Below are 26558 nucleotides of genomic sequence, written 5' to 3'. Positions count from 1 at the left end.
CCTGTCATATTTAGCAAAGGCAGAACGTGGAGACAGACAGAAAGAGTGAGAAGTAAACAAACCATGAGGAAGAAGAAGCAACAAAAATACAGTAATTATAAGATACATAAAGTTTAACTGCTCACCACCATTACCTGGAAGGATTTCTAAGTGTATCGATCTGTATGTCCCACTTCAGAATCTCTTCCAAGTTTGGGAATCATCAATACTTAGAATCTCATTTACTCTTCATAGAAGACAAGTGTGAGTATTTCACTTTTACAAATAAATAAACTGAAGCTCAGACAGGTTAATTAATCTTCCCAGTCTGTCTAACTCCAGATCACATTCCATCTCCTTTGCTCCAGGAAACCTCTAAAACAAAACAAAATTGAAGAGGAACAATACACAGGAAGTACGCGAAAAGAGGGAAATGATTTTAATTTGAAGTCACAGAGCCGGTGCTATTGTACTTGTGGATAAATTTCATTGTCAATTGCCATTTTCCAAGTTTAGTTATATCTTAAAACATAACTAAAACCTAAAATTTTGTTACTCCAAACTGTGATAGTTTTTCAATAAAATCCTCAGTAACATTGAACATCAAATAAGTTTACTTAGCTCTACTTTATAATTCAGTTCTGCTTATGAAGTGAATTGTGCCAATTTGTAGTAGGGTTTCCTTAATTAATGTGTAAACACTTGCTTCTCTGTGATGAATCTACCATAAGCTTGTTCTATCTAATGACCTAAGAACACTCGGAGATTTATCTCCTGATTTTCATACATTGCTCAGGCTCAAGGTTAGTGCCTGGGAAGACTCTGGAGATTCCTGTATTTTTATGGAGCAAAATCATACTGTGACACGGCTTCTTTTCAAAGGTGAATGCTTCATTCGGCAGTTTGCTTCACTTCCTAATACAATTGAAAAGCCATTTGCTGACAGTAAACCAGTGGCAGGTGTGCTTTGTGTTGACAGCTGCAGTTCTGACATGGATCACAGACAAGCTCTGCTGGCAGGGCTAGAACATCTGGAGTGTTTGGGCTGATTTCAAAAGCCAATTTGAGAGGACTGTCTTCTCCCATTTCAGAAAATAAGTTATGGACACTGGGGCCAAATTTGCATTGTGGTTGGACAACAATTCATTAGATTTCTTATATTTTAAGTATGATGGTAAAGGCCACTATGTATACAAACACTTCTAATATAGGGGAAGATGGTTTATAAAACAGATTATGGCAACCCTTTGCTTCTCTCAGGATTGCCTGTGGCAATTTGGAAGCACATGGTTGATAGAAAAAAAACTTAATATTTAATTCTTAGAAGTCTGTTTCCAGGAAATTCTTTCACTGATTTGCTCCTACACAACAATACTTCACAATTGTTAAGTACTAACTGTTGTTAATACTTATTGAAAGAGTGAGTTAATTAAGTTTATTATTCTTTTCAAATTTCTTATTAAGAATAATAGTCATTGTTAATACACCTCATTAAACACACCTTATTAAACACACCATTCTGCCAATATTGGACAAAACAATGTCACTTAATTTCCAAAAACATCTTGCCATATAGTAGCAGATGATATCATCCCCATTTAACAGATGAGGCTACTCAGACTTAAAGAATAAGACAATTTCCCAAGCCCCACAAATAGGAACTACAAAACTGATAATTTTTTCCCAAGTTGGAATTCCAAAGGTCATACTCCTTCTACTGTATTCTAATGCTTCTAATGTCATTACAGATACTCTTAGCTTGCTGAATTTGTGAAGTTAGAAAAAAGAGCATAGAACTTTCTTTTCCTACAAAGTAAATCCAAATATACCAGACAATATTATCAACAGTAAGGAACTTTCTACCAAAATATTCATGGTGTGACCCATTAGCACGTGGAGTTTTTTAGAAAAATGAGGCAAAGAAGCTTAATATGTTCCAAACTTCAATAATTACAGGTAGACTAAAAAAAAATTAAATAATGCTCACCACTTCTCAGCATGCATCAATTATTTAAATTGGTGACTATTGGACCCTGTGGTAGCGAGGAAGGAAAATTGACAGCTTCAGGCACCCACCTCCAAAAACCAGAGCTTATACATGGGAATTTTGCTGCTGATGATTCTATGAATTTTTAAGGGAATTAACCAGACGCTGATGGGAACATGACATCTGAGGATTAATATCATTTTTGAACATTCTGTTATAGACTAGGTAGTAAAACTAAATTCAAACTTCACTTTCCATGTTTTCATATTACAGGATTTCAAAAGATAAGTGGGCAAGGATCCAAAAATATCAATTGCAAATGCCATTAATGTGTTCATGTGGGTGTGTAAAATACAGGAAATGTTACCAAGTAATTTATCTTCAATACTGTGCCAATAAGGATGTGGCTTCTTCTAGTCCACATGCCAGAGAATGTCCATTCAAATGATATTTGAGCATTTTATGGATGAGTGTGTGACTAATGGATAGAGACTACTATATTCTCCTTCCCCAACATTATTGAGACCAGAGTATTTACTTACTAGCACACATGGTGACAAATGATTCTGTTTTATTTTTTTTTTTCTTGATCCAAGTCACTCATTTTTTAGATTACACTGGTAGCTATTTAGAAAAAAAATCCTGACATGAGTTTTAAGGGGGCATGTCAAGTAAATAGTGTAGGGTTAAATATCTTGAAAGAAATGCATTCTGGCACCACCCAAGAGAAAATGAACAATCATACCCACTCTGGCACCTGAAAATGTTGGTTGATGTTTGGCACCTGAAGAAATTACCCATGAAATGAACACTTGGGGCTTGATTCATTAGAATTCAGCTCCACTGTCTTCAAATGAATAAGAATCTCTACACAGATACTGAGAAATAGAGATAAAAAGAATCACAGAGGAAACGACAATGCTTCTTAACTGTAGGAAACTTAGATTTAATGGAATTTGCTCCATGACACACACAGTATGAAGGTATGATTATAGGTCAGCAAGGTCATACGTTTCAAGCCAAAGAAAACCATATTTATTTAATGATTCAATGAAATAAAGCCAATTAGAAAATATGGATTTTAATTTAACTTCCTTGCCTATAGCTTACATTTTCTGTATTTTACAAATTTTACTTTATAACCTAGTCAAACATGGGTTGGGATTTTTAGGGTTTACATAAAGAAGGACATAATTCTCTATACTTGTGACATATTTCACAGTTTTGAGAGTTAGTTTTTAAGAGAAGGTATATATAACACTGCCCACATAAATTCTTCACAAATATATTGTGTTCATTTTCTGTAGAATATTCAATATGTGAGATACTAATTCCTTATACAGCTAGCATGATATCTAATATAGTAAAATATTTTACTAGGGCAGATAAACAGCTATATTTTCTTCATTACTTACCTATGTAAACCTAAATTTTCCCCTTACTCATTAACCCAGTTAACATTCTAAGCAGCATCACACATTATTGACTGGGTTTAGTAGGATGAGGGAAGTTCATTAAGTATGAAATGACATTTTTCATTGCATTGTACAAGAAAATAAAACTCAAGTCTGATTGCCTGATAACATTTAGCATTAATATTATTGAATGATAATATTAAAAAATAAAGACAAATGCAAAACTGATAAATGCCTGCAAAGTTTACATATAGAAAAATAAATTTAAAGGACTTCTGTTTCTTATTACATTTATTATTGTGATCCTAAACTATTCCTTTACATGACCTTATATAATGCTTGCAATTGTTCACAACAATTGTGAGTAGATTGTACACTTCTGGAGGGCTAAAAATTATGGTTCACCCTTTGATTCTAACTTCCCTCCAATTTTCTTACTCAGTGCCTTGCCACACTATAAATAATCAGTCCTTTTTATTTAGTTATTGTTGCTAGGGCCTGGCATCAGGTGAATGGATAGTTTAAAGCATATAGCTTTGTCTTTATTTTTCTGGGAGCTGATAAAATCTGAAACTGTCATATCTTAGATGATCAGGCTATCAGATTAAATCCAAGCCTCAGAGTATGATTCCTGGTGAGAAATAGAGAATTCATAGTTCACTATCTTGAAGATGAAGAAGTGAAGCCTTAGAGATGCTTAATGCTTGGAAGGTCTCTCAGCTACCAGGAAAAGCTAGAAGACTAGAGCCCTAGATTAGAACTGTAGATGAAAAATTCAATTCTACTGTAAGAAAAGCATAGACTTGAATGAAGATGTATTTGTGGTTCACTGGTTACCTTAGGTAATATACCTAACCTCTCTGAGACTTGGTGCCTCAACCACAAAATGTTGACTGAATGATTGCTGTGAGTATAAGATATAATGTCCACAAGTGAGAGGGAGAGTATCCTTCCAGTATATTGTCTGACTCTTACTGCCATTCAATAAGTGGTCATTAATTGTTTGTCATACTATTTGGGGGAAAATAGGATTTTCAGAAAGAACAATCAAATGACATAATATTCAAGTAATGAAAGAGAGTATCTTCTTCTATTTTTACAACTACAGTGAGGAATGTGGAGGGGGACAGGTACTTAGCTTATCCCTTAACCAAAAGGGACTCTTCTGTTACTTTCAAAAGAGGGAGTTTACTAATTTATAGAATATCTGTGTTGATAAGACCTCTTCCTCCTTACAAGTGGAGATTATTTTCTTATGGCTTTACACACACCACTCACTTTTGTTTCTCTCCTATTTATAGGTTATATCTTCTCAGTCTTAAATGCTGCTTCCTTCTCTTCACCACAAACTTAATGTTACAGTGCTGTGGGGTTCAGTCTTAGACATTTTCTTTTTCTTTGTTTGTTTTTTTCTTTCTTTCTCTCTTTCTTTCTTTCTTTCTTTTTTTTTTTTGCTTTTTTTATATATATATTCACACTACTTTAAGGATGTTTTCCCATCATATGGCTTTAAATACCATCTCAACATTCATATTTTTATCATTTGCAGTGGCATACCTCCCAAACCCTACCCTTATATATCCAAATGACTACTTGATTCTGCAGTTAAAAACACAAAACAAACAAACAAAAAACTGAAAGAGTTCCTCACCACCAAACCATCCTTACAAAAACTACTAAAAGATATTCTTCTAAGACAAAAGGATGCTAATTAACATCATAAAACATATGAATGTATAAAACTCATAGGTAAATATAAAGTAAAAAGCAAATTCTCTGATATTGTAATGCTGATGTATAAATCACCACTCAAATTTAAAAGTTGAAAAAAGTATTAAAAATGATTATGGCTGCAATAATTTGTTATTGGATATCCAATATTTTTTTAACGTTTTATTTTTATTTATTTTTGAGACAGAGGGAGACAGAGCATGAACGGGGCAGGGGCAGAGAAAGAGGGAGACACAGAATCAGAAACAGGCTCCAGGCTCTGAGCCATCAGGCCAGAGCCCGACGCGGGGCTCGAACTCACGGACCGCGAGATCGTGACCTGAGCTGAAGTCGGATGCTTAACCGACTGAGCCACCCAGGCGCCCGCCAATATATTTTTTAAGATGTACATGGTGATATCACTAACCTAAAATGTAAGGGAGTAAGAAGTATAAAATTTCTGAATGCTTTTGAAGTTGCTATCAGTTTAAAATAGAATGTTTTTATTATAAGATATTTTATGTAAGTGTCACAGTAACCACAGAGAAAAAAAAAATCTTTAATAGATACATAAAAGATTATGATAAAGGAGTCAAAGCATACCACCACAAGAAGTCATCAAATCTCAAAGGAAGACAGCAAGAGAGGAAGCACAGTACAAAGGATCTGCAAAAACAGTCAGAAAACAATTGACAAAATAGCTATGGGAAGTACCTACCCATCAATAATACTTTAAAAGTAAACTGATTACATTCTCCAATCAAAAGACATAGACTGACAGAATGGATGCCTATTAAGAGACTCACTTTAGCATTAAGGGCATAAACAGTCTGAAAGTGAGGGGAAGAAAAAAGATATTTCAGGAAAATGGTTTAAAAAAGGAGGAGGAAGTGGAGAAGGAGGATGGTACCTATGTTTAAATCATACAAAATAGACTTTGAAAGATAAAAATAGTCACAAGACACAAAGAAAGTCATTATATAATGACAAATGGGTCAATTCACCAGATAGATTATTTATTATAAATAGTTACATACCCAACATAGCAGCATCAAACTATAAAAAGCAAATACTAATTATAGAGGCCACTTTTAGGCAAACATCCTTTAGCAATGGAATGCAGAAAGGGTCCACAGTAACCCCTGGGCTGAATACAAACAGTCAACCATCAGGTGACTCATCTCAAACTATCCATAGGTCCTAACTAACCGGGCTATTTACAACTAGGTACAATTACCAAAAAAGGAAAAAACTCCATATGTCACCATATCTCCTCACCTTCCCCCTTTAAAAGCAGCCCCTGTCCACTGCCTCAGGGCAGACAGCCTCTCCTTTGCTGTCCCGCTCACCACTCTCTTTGTGGTGTATCCTGTGAACTATCTCCTGTGTTCTCCCCAGCATCATTGAGACCTCCACCTGATCATTGCCTCACAGTTGGGGGCTCTCATCTGATCAGGAGAGACACACCATTTAGACACCACACTAACATAACTGAAAGGAGAAATAAGCAGCAATACAATATTTAGGGACTTAACACTCTACTTACTTTAATGAATACTAATCATCTAGACAGAGAATCAAAAAGAAAACAGTAGATTTGAAATACACTATAGAGCAAATGGACTTAACAGATAGATACAGAATATTCCATCCAACAGCACCAACATACATATTCTTCTTAATTGCACGTAGAACATTCTCCAGAATAGATTGTTTGTTGGACCATAAGACAAGTATAAAGTAGTTCATGTATATAGGAATTCTATCTACTATCTTTTGTTGATACAAAAGTTTGAAATTAAAAATATGAAAAATTAACAAATATGTACAAATCTGAAAGCTGAAAAATTAACAAATATGTGGAAGCTAAACATCCACACCTGAACAACAAATGGATCAAAAAGAAATCAAAAGGAAACTTAAATAATATATCTTGAGACAAATGTAAATGAAAACACGACATACTAAAACTTACAAGATACAGTTAAAAGAATTCTAAGATGGAAATTTACAGTGATAAATACATATGTCAAGAAAAAAGAGATCTCAAATAAACTACCTAACGTCGTATCTCAAGGCATGAGAAATAGAACTAACTAAACTCAAAGTTACTACAAGGAAGAAAATAATAAAGATTAGAGCAAAAGTAAGTGAAATAGAGACAGGAAAACATAGAAAGTATTTTTTTTTTGAAAAGACAATTGTGACAAAGCTTTAACGAGACTAACCAAGAAAAAAAGAGAGAAGACTCAAATGAACTTATAAATGAAATAGGAGATATCAAAACTGATACCACAGAAATACAAAGGGTCATGTGAGCTGTGAAAAATTGTACGTCAGGAAATTGGATAATCCAGAAGAAATGGACAAATTCCCAGAAATATACAACTACCAATACTGAATCATGAAGAAATAGAAAATCTTAACAGAACAATACTGACAAAGTAGATAGAAGCAGTAATCAAAAACTTTCCGACAATAACAACAAAAGCCCAGTATCAGATAGTTTCACTGGTGAATTCTACTAAACATTTAAAGCAGAATTCATGCCAATCCTTCTCAAAGTCTTACAAAAAATTGAAAAGAAGGGAACACTCGCAAACTCATTTAGGAGGCCAACAATACCCTCACACCAAAGCCAGGTAAAAACACCAAGAAAGAAAACTACAGGCTAATATTCTTGATGAATATAGATGCAAAAAAAATCTCAACAAAATCCTAGCAAACCAAGTTCAACAGTACATTCAAAGAATCATACATTATGATGAAGTGGGATTCATCACTGCAATGTATCCCTGTTATGGTTCAATATATACAATCAATAAAGGTGATGTTTCACAGCAGCAGAATGAAAAACTTTTAAAATCATATGATTATCTCAATCGTTGCTGAAAAAACTTTATTAGAATACAATATCATTTCATGATAAAAACTCCCAATAAATTGGATATAGAAGGAATGAATGTGCCTCATCATAATAAAGGTCATATATGATAAACCACAGATAACATCATACTCAAGAGCGACAGGTTAGACAGGTTAAAGGAGGCTTTTTAACATAAGATCACAAACAAGAACAAGGGTGCCTATTTTCACTATTCCTATCCACCATAGTATAGAAGTCCTAGCCAGGCAAGAAGAAAAAATGAAAGGCATTCAAATTAAAAAATTGTCTCTGTTTGCTGATAACATTACTTATAGAAAATTCTAAAGAATTTGCCAAAACTGCTAAAAGTAACAAATGAATTCAGTAAAGTAGCAGAATATAATATCAACATACAGAAATCACTTGCATTTCTACACAAAAATAAGAAACTATCTGAAAAAAAAGGGAAGAAAAGCCGTTCACAATAGCCTCAAAAATAAAGTTACTTAAAAAAAATTAACCAAAGAGATAAAACATCTATATACTAAAAATTATGTCATTGATAAAAGAAATAGAATAAAACACAGAAATGGAAAGATACCTGTGTTCATGGATTAAAAGAATTATTATCGTTAAAATGTAACAACCTAAAAAATAAAAATAAATAAATAAAGGTAATAGCCAAAATGATTTTAAGAAAGAACAAAGGTGGGTTCATCATACTTTCTGATTTCAATCTGTACAACTTAGCTGTAGTAATGAAGAGCGTTTGCTACTGGTATGAAAGCAGAAACATAGATCAAAGGAAGACAATCAAGAGTCCAGAAATAAACCTACACATAAATAGTCAACTAATATTTGAAAAAGGAGCCAAGAATACTCATTGGGGAAAAGAGTCTCTTCAATAATTTGGTTTGGGAAAACTGGATATTCACATGCAGAAGAATGAAATTGAACCACTATTTTACTCCACTCACAAAGTTAACTTGAAATGGATTAACACTTATAAGTGTGACCTGAAACCATAAAACGCCTAGAAGAAAACACAGGAAAAATTATCTTTGATATTGGTCTTTCCAATGATGTATTATATATGACACCAAAATCACAAGCAACAGAAGCAAAAATAAAATGGGATTGCATTAAATTAAAATGCTTCTGCACAGTCAAGCATACCTTCAACAAATTGAAAAGGCTATCTATGCAAAGGAGAAAATATCTGCAAACAGTTGTTAATATTCAAAATATATTAAAAATTACTAAATTCAATGCAAAAATAAAAAATAATAATTTGACTTAAAATGGATAAAGGTCCTGAATAGACTTTTTCCCCCCAAAGAAGATGACCAACAAGTACATGAAAATTAATAATATCCTTAACATTACTAATCATCTTGATAATGCAATCAAAACCACAATGAAATACTACCTCATAGTTGTTATAATGGCTATTAAGAAGACAAATGAAAACAAAAGGCAAGTGATAACAAGCATTGATGAGGACGTGGAGAAAAGAGAATCCTAATGCACTGTTGCTAGAAATGTAATTCGATACAGTTACTATGGAAAACGATATGGAGGTCTCCTCAAAAAACTAAAAATGGAACTACTATAGGATCTAGAAATTCCCTTCTGGGTATATATCCTTAAAAAATCACTATCTGAAAGAGATTTCTGCATTTCCAGTTTATTGCAGACAGAAAAACCTAAATCCATAACTGAATGAATGGATAAAGAAAATATACATATATGAATATAATTTAGCCATAAAAAAGGAAATCAGTTGTTTTTGACAAAAGGGATGAACCTTGAGGATATTATGCTTAAGTGAAATAAATCATAGAGACAAATACCATATGATATTACTTATATATGTAATCTAAAAAAATAAAAATAAAACAAAATACCCCAAACCAAACATGTAAGTACAGAGAACAGATTGGTGGTTGTCAGAGGCAAGGAGTGAGGGGTACGTAGATCTTAAAAGTTCTCACCACACATGCATACACACACACACACACACAAACTGTAACTATGTAAGGTCATGATGAATGTTAACCAGACTTACTGTGGCAGATCATTTTGCAATATATACAAATATAAAGTCATTATGCTTTACACCTGAAACTAATGTAATATGTCAATTATATTTCAATTTCAAAAATGAACACACAGTGTTTGTTTTAAATGTACATGAATGACATTGAGATTTCAAATTGCCTATATCTCAAGGTTCTACTGTTTCCTGTTAACTATCTCAACCTCTGTAATATCATAAAAATAATTTTAAATAAGACATAATACTCAAAGATTAAATTTACTAGTAATAATTTCATAAATTTCATAATTTACTAGTAAATAATTTCATAAACTGGAAAGAATTGCCTAAGTTGGTAATGGTGAAATAAAATATTTTGTTAATTTTCCTCTCTCTTTGACACTCAAACCATACATTTTAAGCCCACTACACTATGCCTTGATCTATTTTGATAGGAATTTCTCTGGACTAAAATCTTATGTGGTCTTTCAATTTTATAATTTTGAAGACAATGTAAAAATGGAAATACATTTATTAGGGTGAAAATATTGAACTTAAATTGAGAATAAATTCTTATTTTGAATAATGGTATCTACATGTGAAGACGTATTAGGACTGGTCAGAAAAGCATGAAACTGTGTGTCAATAACTTCAGAATCTTCATCCCAGGATGACAGATTTAATGAGGATACTCTTTTTTTTTTTACTTTTGTTGTTTTTTTTCTTGATTTTAAAAAACTGGTTCTTAATATTGCAAACTACTTTTGTAATGATATAAGAATACTTTTAGATATAAGAAATAAAAAGAATGCATCAAATATCTACAGAGGTCAAGAACTATAGGTCTCTCTGTTTTTTTGCAATCACTTTTATATTTTTCTACCATATTCTAAGAATTGCATACATTATTTATATTTTTATGCAATTATAAAAACAACCATATGTCCTTGGTGAAAACAAAAGTAGGAGATTACACTTTGGCCCTGCTTCCTGGGATTCTGAAGACCTATCTGTTAGCACTGTTAAGCATGCAATGGAGAGAAATGAGATACCCAACAATGAGCAAATAACCCTCCCAAACCCCTTCATTGATGGCATCATCTACAGTAGGACATCTATAATTTCATTTCTCAGCCCTCTGATGTCAGATGGGTTTATAAATATGCTATGATAGATACATAATGAATCATTTATTGGCTTCTTCCACATTTGTGACGACTCAAATGGTATATGCTGTTAGGAACTGCTTTTTTATTCTTTTTTTTCCTGCAGATTTTTTCTTCCCCAGTGGTTTCATCTGGGGAATTTTTTTTTTCTTTTCCAGTATTTGTCTAAAAGAATCATGATCTACTAACACTCACATTTATAAGTGGACAACATAAATCAAACTATTTTTGTATATTAAAGACTGTTAATTATGACAGCCCCTGAATTCAAGGAGAGCAACATAATCTGCATATGTTAACATTTTCAAAAATAGTTACATATGAAGGTAAATTTTAGTAATATAACCATAAGGATTTTATTTATTTGTTTGTTTAATGAGGTGAAAATAGTTACTCTTGCACAGCAATTAGTGATAGTATTGTGGACAAAATGGTGTATCTTTATTGTCTTGAATCCATTCTTCTTGATTATAGAATTCAACCCCTTGGAGAATATATAATGGTTTGCCTAGGATATCAAAATAAACCAGGTGATTCTTTCTGGATATTGATTTTACATAATAATACATAAATAATATTTTATGCTAAACAAATCCTGAATACCATATAATCTAAAATACAGATTTATTAGGGATTTAAAAGACTAAACACTATAGAATATAAAATCAATGTGGTGTTAAAAGTCCAAACACCCCATTTAAAGAAAGTTTGCCCTTGTAGTAGGTCATTACTAATTATATTCTATAGATTATCTCTTGTAGATCAAGATTTTGGATAAGGAAACATTGTGACATTTGTGGAAAATTTTAAGAACTTTGAAAACTTCTCTAGGATTATGGGAAAAAAATTCCCAACTATTTGCTTGGTTTATGTCCACTGACTCTAACACCATCTGTTGCCCAGACACACACTCTCACAAACACAAAATAACTTGCCTTATGCCAGTTATTATAGACTCCAACACAAAAGCAGCAAGGACACCAGCTTTACCCTCAAAACATGTAAAGTTTTCTGCACAGAGAAATCACAAAGTCAATGTAAATCCATAAAATAACCAAATAGAATTAGATCAAAGCTCAATGGGTAAATGAAGGAGCAAGAGGTCACCTGAGGGTTTGTGAAATATTTCACAGAGGAAGTGAAATGTACCAGTGAAATATGAAGGAATTAAGGAAGAACCTCTCTTCCATCATGTAAATATACATGAGCTGGTCAGATATAAGAAAAAATTACAGGGAGGATTGGTTTGAGGGGGGTTGGTGGTGCTAAGGGTACCATTGTTATGGTGTTGAGAGAACCTCATGGGCAAATGCAGCAGCTAGAAAGCAAATGGCGCCTTTATGCATGTGGTTGTGGATGGGAACAGAGCTTTGTAATTCAGAGACAGATCAAATCTTTATTCTGTATATTTTTAAATTATTCTATTGAAAATGAGGACTCAAAACAGAATTTGGAGGAAGAATGTGAATGTAAATAATAATAATTGCCTACTTGGTAGGAAGTAACCTATTCAGTTTGATTTGCATATCCCTGGAGACTTTTCATTCTAAAGTGGACCCACAGTGTATCTGTTTTGTCCTCAGGGAAAATGAAAATTTTCATTCTAAGAAGAATACAGTATCCCAACAAAGCATAATCAGTATTACAGATACCACTGGATACCTGGCTAAGAACCGTTTCTTCTTTCTTCCTTTCTAAAGAATATATATATCAAATACATATATACATATGTGTGTGTGTGTGTGTGTGTGTGTGTGTGTGTGTGTGTGTGTGTATGTAAAGTTCTTTCCGTCTCTGTGCAGCCCTGAGCTTTTGTGGAAGCAGAACATATTTTCAGATGCAGAGGGTAAACATGATTGGTCTAGGCCAGCTATAATTGGTTCTTTTAGGCTGAGGCATATGACATATTTGATCAATGAGATGTGAAGAGATATTTACTGGCAGTAGGTAGTCAGGTGGGACTTTTCAAATAGCTTCTTTAATCTTAAAAGACAAACAAAGAAGGCAAAGTCCCTTTTCCACTACTGAGTATCTTGTGTCTGGATGTGAAATTTGAAATTATGACCCATATCTTTCAATGTTGAAGGAAGCTGGCCAAGAACAAGACTATGACAGAAGACAGAGTACAAAGATGGAAACGACCTAGGTCCTTAATAATATTGATGGGTCACTGAATTAATCATTTGTGGAACAATACAACTGCTCAATGTATCATGATGCATGATAAACCTCTTTTATTTTAGAGTTTAAACAAGTAAGTTTTCTGTTAGTTGTAGCCCAAAGCATCCCAACTATACAATAAGGATACTTCAATGTATCGCTTGAAAAGATGCAAAAGTCACACTGCACATCTTCCTTATCTGATATTTGAACAAAGGGAGGAAGTGAGAAAATAAATGACTTGTGTGATTTCTCTCAATAATTTATAAGCAGTCAGGATTCCTAAGTTCCACAAATACTCTGCTAACTTATATATTTCAGTTTTATCTCAAAAATAGTATTATCTTATTTGTATAAAATTATCCAGCAGAGTGTGTAATAACTAAGTGCTCAGTAAATACTGATTAGTGCTTGACTAAGTATGAATTTCTATTTTCAGCTTTGTCCAACAGTTTTGACATTAACCATCCAATTATGACAATGAGGATCATATATACTATTTACACACAACTAAGTGAGTCACACCTCCAGGGATGTATAGGTTTTGCTACTTGCTTTGGCCTCTATGACATGATACACACTTTCTATACCATCATCAAATGTTATGTCTTTTAACCCACTGATTGCAACTTATTTTAATGTAACTCTTAATTTCTCTCTGTTAGATAGCTAAAGTGTTCATGGAGTGACAAGGATATATACAACTTAAAGAACTTCCTAGGTGATGGCCCCTTTGTACCTGGGGGATGACCTTAGACCTGGTAAGCTCTCCTGAACTATACATTTCCTGCCTATTGTTTACTAGTTTTCCAATATCAGCAAAATTCCTATTCTATGCAAATGTTTAATGTTTTTTTTTCAAATTAATGGACAGTAGAAAATGTGTATCTAGAACACAAATAGGTGAACAAAAGAGAGAAAAAGGCAAACACACTAGGGAAAGTTAGTTGAGAAAATGAAATCTACCAAGTTTCTCATTTTGTTAGTTGCCAAGTTTAAAGTAAATCCACTTTCTTAATTCTTACTCTGCTTTGTCTTCATCTTCATCAAATAAAAATAAAATAAAATAAAATAAATTGATCCATGTGAAGTCATAATGCCCTAGTGATTTTTAGAATGTATTAGTATAATGAAACTGAAACCTTTAATTGACTGACACAATAATTTCCACAGAGCAGAGAAAAAAATGTATTTAAGAGAATGAACTGGTCCACAAAGTAAGATTACTTTAAAAAATACATTTGAGTTTCAAGTTTAAAAAAGGCCGTCACCAAAGATTGGTATCAAGTGATAACAGTGGCAGTTTATTAATAATCTGTCATGTAAAGCTGACATATTATAAGCTGAATTCTGCTCAGCTCTACAAGGAAATCCCATCTATTTTATTACTACCAGAATTAAATATGTTCTGTTGAACGGCTTTAAAAGGCTTAAATATGATTTAGAGCTCTTTTTTTTCAATACACTTACTGCTTCTCTACTACTTCATTATCAACAAGTCAAATCGACAAAAGTCTAATCTTGATTTTCCTGGATATCCATGGTATACCAAACAGGGAGCAAGATAAAACATACATGTTTATAGAGGTTGATAAATTTGGCTTTAGACAAATAGTAAAGTCTTAGCAACTAAATTACTTGTTTCTGACATGTTGGGAGCAGGGAGAAGCCTAGATATAGTGTGGAAATAATATAAAGTAAGTATTAAAAGTTAAGCCTAGAGAATTCACAGATGGATAATTTATTTAATCAGAATTAGATGTGAGCTAGTCAGGTAGGAACAATCTAGTCAAAGGTATAAAGAGGTGACAATCCGTGTGTATTCACGCTAAAGGATTTAGATGGGGCATTTTATAAGTAAACATCAGTGAACCAGATTTTCATAAATAGTAGTTGAATATGCCCATCAGAAGTTGAACTTCATTTTTTTTTATGTATTGTTCAATTTGGCTATGCAGGTTTATGTCACTACCACTTACCTAACACATTTTAGATGGACTCTGTTTGTCTCAGGCTTCCAAAAGTATGCTCTGAGGATTTGACAGAAGATGGGCTAAAAGGCATATGATGTACTCTAGTTGATAGTAAGATTAAGACTTGGTACACAAACAACTGGGCTGAGTTCAGAGATTTTGCTGTAGGGTTGGCATGACAATCAGTAAAGAAATAAATAACACCTTGCACTACAATATGGTGAGTTAGAGTACTAGTTTTCATCCATTAGAAAGTTAAAAGTATCCTTATTACTAAATCCCAAAACCATAATCTCAAATTCACTTTTCTTTATTCCAGGATTAAAACCTTTTTCAAATGATACTTGAGAATTGTTGTCTGTTTCTAAAATTTCACAACTAAAATATAAATTCTCTGAGAGATATCAAACTTAAATCTCTTTCACTGAAAATATTAATCATCAGGTAACAACACTTTAAGACCTACCAGCAGATAAAAGTGCATGGGAGGAGTGGGGTGGGGGGAAGGGTGCCAGGAAATAAGTGTCCTACCCCAGATAAAATTTTGCCATGGCTAAGAGAAATAAAAGAATGTGTTTGTGTGTTTCTCATTCATTGGAGAAAGCGTTATATAATAGTACTCATTAATAAATTGCTAAAGAGAAGACCTTTAGAAGTTCAAAAGAAGAGTAGAAGGAGAAGAGAAGCAGAAGAGTAGAAGCCTCAGTTTTCCCTGTTCCAAATTCAGGTAAGGGGAAGTGACAACTTTTAATGTTTCATAGTTCAAGGATAGACAATTTTAACTACATTTCCATAAATCATAATTGACTCATCATAATTGGCTAAGTGGCTAAAAGTTTACTCATCATGTGAATATAAATGGTAATTTGAGTCAAAATAGAAGTTTATTTTCTATAAAAAAATCTGAAGATCAAGGTAAGCACTTTCGAAGGCGTTGGATTTATTGGCAGTATGTGTGCACAAAGTGGTAAGGAGAAAATATGTAATGTTGGATTTAGGAAAACCTGGCAGCATTTGTGACATAAAGAAGATTTTAAACATATCTATAGCCATTAATTTCCAGGTGGCAAAGATTTCTGGTGTGTATGTGTACACACACACACAATGGCTTACAAAAATGATTGGGGTTGTATTTCTTTCTTTTCTCCGCCCCCCCCAAGCCCTTTTTTAGTTCTTAACCTACTACTGGCACTTGCCTTTTAGGAAGGTAACTAACACAAAAACTTGTTAGCTTCTCTTTGAGTTGTTGCTTACAATGATTTCTTTTTTTCCGGTCTTACGGCCCTCACCCCTTGCTCTGCCACCATTTCACTTGGTATAGTGAAAATACCAGGAGATTTGGAGTCTGTCACGCTGGTAACGTATTGAAAGTCATTAGTATCTTAGAGTCAAAGATAACATTCTATGAGATGTAGGTAATAATGTGGCTCACAGAGATTTTGTGAAGATTAAATAATATAGGAAACAATTCCTTTTAACTAAGTATGCCAATACTAGAGTCCTCTTTTCCTCCTTATTACTGCCCCCTTCTTCACATTTTTTAATCCCTTGTTTTCTCCGCATTTTGCTTTAATATAACAATATACTCTGTTCTTCATTCCTCTCAGAAACAGTTTCCACAAAAAAATATTCTAAAAACAACCTGTGTCAGAATCACCTTGGGATGCTTGATTAAAATGTCACTTCCCAGGCTTTATTCCAGATCTTACCAAATCAGACACCCTAGATGGCATGGGTACCTGAAAATCTGTGTTTTAACAAGCTTGCTCTGGGAAATGTGCACACTAAATTTGCATTCACCTGATCTAAACCATTATGCTTACACAATGGTTTTAACCGTCTTGTTTTATGTTCTAGCACCTCTTTTCTAAGAAAATCTTAATCACAGCTGGCAGGCTGCTTTCTAAATTTAACATAAGAAAAACTAAAAGTGGGAAATGGAATTAATTGCATTTCACAACTCAGCCTGGACAGAAATGGTGATGAGAGTACTTTATCCACTCAAGCTCTCACCAGTAACCTATGGTTGACTCTACTTTTTGTGTTTTGTGACCTATATTCTGAATTCTTTGCATACCTTGTTACTAAATTCTAATAAATTTATTGCTTATTCATCTTTTCTTCCATATCATAATTTTGGGAGAAAATATCTGCATATAGTGCAGGAATTATAAAGGATGATATTTATGGGTAAGACGACTATTTCGTCACTCTTCTCTGAAAGCTTGAGTATTTAAATGATGAAGCTACAATATGGTGAAATATTGTTTATGTGTCTTTAAATTTGCAAAAAATCTGCCTGAATATTCGTTACTGCTTATTTTTATAGATGAAAGATAAAACTGAATATTATAATAGAATTAATACAGCATACATTTGATGTAAAAGTGCATCATTTCAAACCACAAGTTCAATTATTAGTGGATGCAAACACATAGATACATGGAGTCTAGTTCCATAAAGGTAGATTTTTAAGATTGCATAAGAATTATTGCCTGGGTTTTCAGTTATATAATTATTTTCTTTAGGACGCTCACAGAATTTTGAACAAATGAGTGGAATACACTCGTATAAGCAGTATTTTTTTAATTTTTTTTTCTTTTTATGCCATTTATTTTATTTATTTACTTATTTTTTTATATATGAAATTTATTGTCAAATTGGTTTCCATACAACACCCAGTGCTCATCCCAAAAGGTGCCCTCCTCAATACCCATCACCCACCCTCCCCTCCCTCCCACCCCCATCAACCCTCAGTTTGTTCTCAGTTTTCAACAGTCTCTTATGCTTTGGCTCTCCCCCACTCTAACCTCTTTTTTTTTTTTTTTCTTCCCCTCCCCCATGGGTTCCTGTTAAGTTTCTCAGGATCCACATAAGAGTGAAACCATATGGTATCTGTCTTTCTCTGTATGGCTTATTTCACTTAGCATCACACTTTCCAGTTCCATCCACGTTGCTACAAAAGGCCATATTTCATTTTTTCTCATTGCCATGTAGTATTCCATTGTGTATATAAACCACAATTTCTTTATCCATTTATCAGTTGATGGACATTTAGGCTCTTTCCATAATTTGGCTATTGTTGAGAGTGCTGCTATAAACATTGGGGTACAAGTGCCCCTATGCATCAGTACTCCTGTATCCCTTGGATAAATTCCTAGCAGTGCTACTGCTGGGTCATAGGGTAAGTCTATTTTTAATTTTCTGAGGAACCTCCACACTGCTTTCCAGAGCGGCTGCACCAATTTGCATTCCCACCAACAGTGCAAGAGGGTTCCCGTTTCTCCACATCCTCTTCAGCATCTATAGTCTCCTGATTTGTTCATTTTGGCCACTCTGACTGGCGTGAGGTGATATCTGAGTGTGGTTTTGATTTGTATTTCCCTGATGAGGAGCGACGTTGAACATCTTTTCATGTGCCTGTTGGCCATCCGGATGTCTTCTCTAGAGAAGTGTCTATTCATGTGTTCTGCCCATTTCTTCACTGGGTTATTTGTTTCTCGGGTGTGGAGTTTGGTGAGCTCTTTATAGATTTTGGATACTAGCCCTTTGTCCGATATGTCATTTGCAAATATCTTTTCCCATTCCGTTGGTTGCCTTTTAGTTTTGTTGGTTGTTTCCTTTGCTGTGCAGAAGCTTTTTATCTTCATAAGGTCCCAGTAATTCACTTTTGCTTTTAATTCCCTTGCCTTTCTCACACCATTCACAAAAATAAACTCAAAATGGATAAAGGACCTGAATGTGAGACAGGAAACCATCAAAACCTTAGAGGAGAAAGCAGGAAAAGACCTCTCTGACCTCAGCCGTAAGCAGTATTTTAAAATCATTTTTGTTTCAGATAAAGTCACTGATGCTGACTACAAAAAAATTAAAAAGCATTATCTTTTAGTTTTCTTTTTTTTTCCTACTTTTTAATATGAAATTTATTGTCAAATTGGTTTCCATACAACACCAGTGCTCATCCCAACAGGTGCTCTCCTCAATGCCCATCACCCATTTTCCCCTCCCTCCCACCCCCCATGAACCCTCAGTTTATTCTCAGTTTTTAAATTTTTTTAAGGTTTATTCATTTTTCAGAGACAGAGAGAGTGTGAGTGGGGGAGGGACAGAAAGAGAGAGACACAGAATCTAAAACAGGCTCCAGGCTCTGAGCTGTCAGCACAGAGATTGACGTGGTGCCTGGCGTGGGGCCCTATCTCACAGCCAGTGAGAGCATGACCTGAGCTGAAGTCGGATGCTCAACCGACTGAGCCACCCAGGTGCCCCTATTCTCAGTTTTTAGGAGTCTCTTATGGTTTGGCTCCCTCCCTCTCTCCAACTTTTTTTTTTTTTTTTATCTTTTAGTTTTCTAGTTTCCCCTTCTCATAAAACATAAAATAACCTTGATTTTTTGATAAGTGGAGTGTTTCATAGGCTTTAATAACAGAATAATTAATTATTTTTCTTTACCATGTAGTTCTAGAAAGTAATAATGGTTATTCTAACAAGGCCATTCCTGGATTAAAGATAAAGGTCAAAGCAAAGTCATAAGAAAATGTCTCTGAACTCCTTTTTAGTATGTTGGTAGTTAATCTACCAAAATGCAATAGTCATTATTAGTGATGTGCTTTTTGATTAGAAATGTTGTCTGTCAGTATCAAATAGCTAAACTTATCCCGTTCTAAAACTGCACAGGCATTTACCGCTTCCTCCTACACTATGTTCCTGCTTTAGTCTCTGATGATTTTCTTTCATAAGTAATTTTTCCATGGAACTCTTTCATATCCAACTTCTTTTAAAATACATCACTAGAAGCGTTTTCAGGTTTCTTTTCTGGTATAATTATACTGTTTAAAGTCCAAATTAAAAACAAACAAAAACTATGTCATAAAATATAAATAGGAACATCCAAGGGTCTTAAAATGAATTCAAGTATTTTTTCATTGATTTTATTGATTCTTACACCTGATACAAAAACATGTTGGTGACCTTTCTTTAAATTCTTTTTACTCGGTAAACAGTATTCAAGAAAGTATTTGTATCTGTATTATCATTATTGTTATTATCACTATTAGCAGCTAAGAGATAGAATACTCATTTTAAACAAGCTTTATTACACAACTTCAAAATTAACCTCATAATCACATATATTCACATAGTTGATAGCTCAGTTTATTAAAATACTCATTTAAGAAAATATCTCAATATGACAAATGAATAGCTAAGATGTCAATGGTGTTCTCTTGGCTGAATGAAATGGTTATTTTCTTGACATTGTTGTTGTCACTATTATTTGCAATGCACTTAACAGTGATTTAGGTGGGTGAGAAACAGGGTTAGCTGAGATTTGAAGACAGAGCTCTTGGCTTGAGAAACTACTTGTTTCCCTTTTATTTCTCTGAAATTGTACTCTTCTATTTCTCCTTCAATGTCTAAGCTTTATGATCTTTCTTCTTTCTATAATGAAAGTTACTCGACAGGATTCCTTTTTTTATTTTATGTTTACTTATTTATTTGAGAGAGGGAGAGAGAGAGAGAGAGGGAGAGAGAGAATCCCAGCCAGGCTCCACACTCTCAGTATAGAGCCTGACATGGGGCTCGAACTCATGAACTGTGAGATCATGACCTGAGCCAAAATCAAGAGTTAGATGCTTAACCAACAGTGCCACCCACGGACCTCTGACAGTATTATAAATACTACACTCAAAGTCATGAATTCCAAAGGCACAGCTTTATTTCTGTACACCAAGGTATACTTCTATATGTCTAAGAAAGTCCCTTGACTCTTGCAATAATTTCCAACACAGAAACATTCTCACTTACTCGTGTGTACTTTATTTTGATGTATGTGATTTTAATTATTTTGGATAATTAACATACATATAAATGCAGATATATTTATATTAATAAGACCACCCTATATGTATTAGTCTTTCCAGTTACTTGGGCTATTAAAGCTCTGATTCACCATGCTAACTTCTGTAAGTTTATTCCATTCTCCCTGAAATGAGAACAGAGGTTTTCCAATTGTTTCTTGGTGAATAAATTACAGAAATGTTCTATAAATACAGATGATATAGGACAATGTTTCCTAAACCTTCCTAACAAATTCATCCTGACCCTGTTCATTCAATGTTCCATAAGGAAAATGCCCAAGGTAGAGGGGATATACAAACATAGCCATTTTTCTATTTGTTTTTTTTTGTTTTTGTTTTGTGTTTGTTGTTATCGTTGTTTTTTGCTATCTTCCCATCTCCATTGGCTTTTTCTGGGAGCCTAAGTGGCTGTCACCACCAGCACTGCACAATACCTCTCTAGAAGCTATAAATACCCTGGCTTTTCTCTCGTGACAGTAGGAAATCCTTCTAGGTCTAAAACATGGATTTTTTCCAAAGTATCCATAAAAAAGGTAAGAGAGCCTTAAACCAGCAGTAATTGGGCTCATGGAATACAGATTCTTAAGCTATCAGCTACCACAGACTGGCTAGGCTGTTCCTTCATATGTCACTATCATATTTTCTCCCATGCTCTTTTAAAGGGGAAAAATTCTGCATATAAGTAGCTATCTTTGAAGAAAACAGATGATGTTTTTTCCATGCACAAGATAAAAGAAATCTTTCTTCTTTTTGGAGAATCAGTGATATATTGTCAAATGTCTCAGATGCTTCAGCATTTGCTCAGAAGCCTCTTCTTTTCTTTTTATGTAGAGTAAAAAAATATAGCATTATAAAATTCCAGAACTAAAAAAACCTTGGAAATCATGTTGTCCCACTAGCACATATTATAAATGATAAAATGAAGGCCATAAGTCTATGGAAAATCTTATTAGATGGAAATATTCCCCTTATCTGCCTTTACTATCCTGCGAATCTCATATTCTTTTTGTAAGACCTAGCTTAAATCTTGCATCTATGAAGTAGGATATCTTCACAGACTCTCTTAGGCATTTATTATTATCCCAGCCTCTCCTATAACATGTTTCATATCCTTCTAATAGGATCTATCATCTCTGGTACACCTCTCTCTAGCCACAATGCCTTGAGCAAATTTGATACCATCTCTTAATCTAAATTTTACTGGAATAAGCAATTGTCCTTATTTCTCTCAGGGATACTGTAAGGATTAAAATAAATAATCATTGTAAAGGATTTAACATATTGACTGGCATACTGTGCATGCTCAACAGATCTTACTGTTGTTCTTAGGATGATATAATTCATGTATCCACATGTCCTTCCCTTTCACTAATTGGGGAGTTCCAAAATTAGCTTTTATTCAGTTGGTAGCCCAGTGATTGGAACTGGGTTGTGCACACTTTACCTTCAAGAAGCCTGTGCTGAAAATGTTAAGGAATGAATATTCTCACATACGTGGTCCCTAGTAAAATCCTTTCTCCTCATGCATCCTTCAGAATAACCACAATGCCTTATACTTATTTCCACAAGTATAAAATACAACAATGAACAAACCACAAACTGGTGCTTTTGTTATGTGTGTCCTTAGAAAAGTCAGTTTTTTTTTTTTTTGGTTTTACTTTGAAATTTCATACCAAGTGCAATAAGTGTGTCCTTCTATGATTTCTCAAGAAGAAAATGTAGTCCCTCCCAAATATATTGGATTTTGTCCTTAATTTATATTCAACCTTTTCCTGATGCTGTGGTTTGACCTGAAAATTTTGAAGTTATATCTCTATTTCATGCGTGGGCAAATGCTCTAGCAATAGTATTCAAAACAATTTTGCATGGTAAGCTTTTTATATAACATTTTACCTGTCACGCTTGAAATTTACATTAGAAGAACAATTGACTTCCTTACTTAATGATACCTTTAAGGAACTCTGAAAGTTCATGAATAAAATTATATTTTATGAATAATTTGAAGTAAAGAATCTTATTTTAGTCAGTTAATAATATGTATGTGTTATAATTATTTTCAATTTTGAAAAAAATCCATGAAGTGAAATAAATCAATGTTCACAATGATAAACATGTTTACTCTGCTATCGGAAATTGACTTATTATAAAATTATGATGCCATAGGAAACTATCTCTATACCAGATTTATATTCTGGTAGTCATATATATCCCTTGAAAATGGGAAGCCACTGTTATTAATAAGAGACATGTTAGAACCTCTTGAGGTTCACAAAGATTTTTGTTTGAATTAGGTATCGGTTGATTATAAATGTTATCATTTATAATAATAGTACACTTGAATATCTTACTTCTTAGCTTCAGAGAGTTATCAAAATAAAAACCCCTCTTAGCTAATATTTTTCATATAACACTTTCAGGGAGAGAGTCTACCTTAGGTAAGTTCATTTTATAGATTTTATATTAGGGGCAAAAAATTCATTTTAAAGATATATACTCAAAAAAGAAAATTAGCATTGTCCCTAAATTATAGATGTTCAGGGCTTATGACTTCTCCATTGATTCAGATATTAAATGGCGTTTTTAAGCTGGAGGGAAGGGTACTGGGAAGGTGGATCCTGTTTATGCTGCTTCAAAATATTTAGAGTATATGTAATTTATCTGCCTCTCTCCCTACACACACACACACACACACACACACACACACACACACACACACTCCATTACCTCTTATAAATATCCAGCACAATAGAAGCATCAACAGAATAATAATTTTTGTATCTGTTAAAAGTTTATATTTATTTTGGAATAATGATAGATTTTCCTCAACCTCCTTAGCCTTTCTCCACCCTCCATCTTGTTCCATTCTGTTTTTCAATGGTACAGAGGATTATCCATCCCAGAGAACTTGGAAATATTGGAAAACCAGTAGAGTTTCTATGACAAGTTCTCACTGATACCATTGTAATTTCTTATGACAATTTACTTATGAGCTAAAATACTTATGACCTTACTTTAAGTCTGGCACCTTAGACCACTCAGCCATCCTGACATGACTCATGACCTTACTCTGAGGAGATAATAGGGACTTACCAACTTAAGGTAAAAATATATTTAACTCTCTGAATACAGCAAAAAAAAAAATCTTTTACTCTTAAGCTTATTTCAAGATAACAAGGTATTTATAATAACATTGTCTTTCCTTGTAGCCCACCAGATTGGAATAAGACACAGTCATTGAAATGAATACATTTTCTAGTGTTTTTTTTTTATATGAAAGATAACATATTTACTTTTTAAATAATTATACATTGAAATAAACTCACTAATAAACTCAGTGAATGATTATAACAAGTAACAACAGATTTAAAATAAGCATGCTTAGCTTATTTATTTGAATCTGAAATTAAAAGTTCAAAATACATTCCTTTAGCTTATGATAGGGTTAGAACCCGATTAACTCATCATAAATTGAAAATGTCATCAATTAAAATGCATTTAGTACACATAAATTACTGACCATCACAGCTTAGTTTAGCTTTCCTTAAATATGTTCAGAACACTTACATTGGCCTATTACTGGACAAAATTCTTTAATAGTGTTGACAATCTCATGTAATTTACTCAATACTGTACTTGAAGGGAGGAATAATGGTTGTGTGGCTACAGAATGGCTGTGGGTGTATCAGTTGTTTAGCCTTGTAATGGCATTACTGACTGGTAGCTATGGGTCACTGTCACTGCCTGGCATCGTGGGAGAGGATTTTGGCCGCATATTACTAGCCTGGGAAAAGATTCAAATTCAAAGTATGGTTTCTACTCAATATGTATAGCGTTCACAACATTGTTAGTAGGGGATCATTTGTACATATAATTAATAGATAAAAGTCCTGAGATAATTAAAGTTTTAGTTTTACCATATCATAATCCTTCTGTTGCTGAGATAAATTCTCATTATCATGGGTAAAGAGGAGCTCTTTGAATAAGAAGTCTTATGATAAATGCAAAATTTTTCTGTATTTATTAATCATGGCTAAATATATGCTGTTCTCAAGATTATAATGAAGGATATTCTGGACTAAAATAGAGTGGGATGATCTGAAGTAAATGCAAAAAATTCCTCAGGTCAAAATTTCAGATAAAATGTGTCAGAATACAGGTCAGTTTATGATAGTGTGGGTAGATATGAATTATGATATAATTATGCTATTAAAGAAATGAAATGAGGCAGCAGGGATCACAATTTCAAGGCAATCAGGTGTCCCACCTTCACAGACAAACAGATATAAGGAATTATAGGGTTTCCAGTATCTTCAGCTTTGTCAAAAAAGGCAGATAGGAACATACAGAAACCTCTGTGCAAGTTAATGACAGATAAATGCTCTGTTTTCATTTCTCCTCTTATCAGATTCCCTCAAGTATAGGGATCTGTTTTCCTAAAGATAATGATGATGATAGAAGTTTATAGAGGTCTTTCAATTTCCACTTATTCTAGTAAATTCCTCTTTCCATATTGTTCCTACCAGTGCATATGTTCAATTGTGAAAGTCATGTTAACATTAGAAATTATTTGCTCAATGAAATAACTTTTACCTATTTCCCCCAGTTGTTTCTCTAAAGAATACCAGCCAGTGCTACTCCTTTCCGTTTATCACCGCCTCAATCTCACTGTAGACTCATTTTATAATCCCAAATATTGTTGAAGTCTGTTGTGTTAAAAATGTATTTAATCTCAACCTTATCCCATACAATGCTTAGTCCCAATGATTACTATATGCCTTTGCAGTGTCAATTCGTACATAATTCTACATATATCAACCCAGGACAATTAGCTAAAATAGTCTGGGTTGCTAGATCATTGACCTGAATGAATCTCTAGAATGTCCAGTATTGAATCCTTATTCCCTACTTCTAATTTGGTTTTTATCTGAAGTAACAATTACAAATTGCACTCTGAGTAGAAGGTAAGACAATATATTCTTGATCCCAAATGGAGTTATTGATTCTTTTACTAGAGTTGTCTCCCAATTTCATCTTGGTCAACTCAGTTGTGAATGGTTTTGTTATACAATCAACTGCTCTAATCTAGGACTCATGCTCATTGTCTTTTTCTCACCTTCTACATCCAATCAATGATTAAGTCCTTTTGGTTCTACCTCCAAAATAGATTGAAAATCCATTCCAGTGATCCCATCCTTGTTCAGGACATCACATCTTTCTCTTTTGGCAATCTTCAAGTGTTTCCTAAATGATCTCTCCATGTCTAAGCTTATTGCCCATTAATTCATTCTCCACAAAGCACTTATCTTAAAACATAAATGGGATTACCACACACTTTTGTTTAAAAAGCATTCAGTGGTTTCCAGTGGCATTTACAATGAAATCCAATATACTTGTCATGGACTTAAATGC

General features: G+C 33.6%; 1 protein-coding gene across 42 annotated transcripts in view; it reads right to left on the bottom strand.

Moving 5' to 3' along the window:
• Positions 1–26558, bottom strand: part of PTPRD (protein tyrosine phosphatase receptor type D) — a 2170985-nt gene that overhangs the window by 1147452 nt on the left and 996975 nt on the right. The window lies entirely within an intron of this gene.

This window comes from Acinonyx jubatus, chromosome D4, assembly GCF_027475565.1.
Source record: "Acinonyx jubatus isolate Ajub_Pintada_27869175 chromosome D4, VMU_Ajub_asm_v1.0, whole genome shotgun sequence".
NCBI classification, from domain to species: domain Eukaryota; kingdom Metazoa; phylum Chordata; class Mammalia; order Carnivora; family Felidae; genus Acinonyx; species Acinonyx jubatus.
Note: the sequence above shows the minus strand (reverse complement) of the source record. Positions and strands in the feature narration are given on the sequence as shown.